We start from the raw sequence: 367 nt of genomic DNA on the forward strand, positions 1-367 counted from the left end.
GCCAGTCCCAATCAGTTGTTATGTGTGTGTGTGCGTGTGAAATTTTAATTGCAGTTAAATCATATACAATAGATACATAAACCTTTTACTTTCACAAATACTAAATCTGAAGCTGCAAAGGACTTATAGAGTAATTAAAGATGTTGAGTAGCTGAATAAACACCTTGCATTATAATTTTACATGATGAACTGAGAACACCTTTAGTTATGAATTGAATCTTCTCATTCCTTCATCCAAAGGTCACCTCTGCATAAGGTATTCAACATAGGAAAACGATGAGTCATGACTTAGCAGAAGCCAAGTATGTTGCTGGTAAATGTAAAATAAATTCGTTGTGTAATGCTGTAACATCAAGACAAATTTACG

Source organism: Penaeus monodon, chromosome 33 (genome assembly GCF_015228065.2).
Source record: "Penaeus monodon isolate SGIC_2016 chromosome 33, NSTDA_Pmon_1, whole genome shotgun sequence".
Classification (NCBI taxonomy): Eukaryota; Metazoa; Arthropoda; class Malacostraca; order Decapoda; family Penaeidae; genus Penaeus; species Penaeus monodon.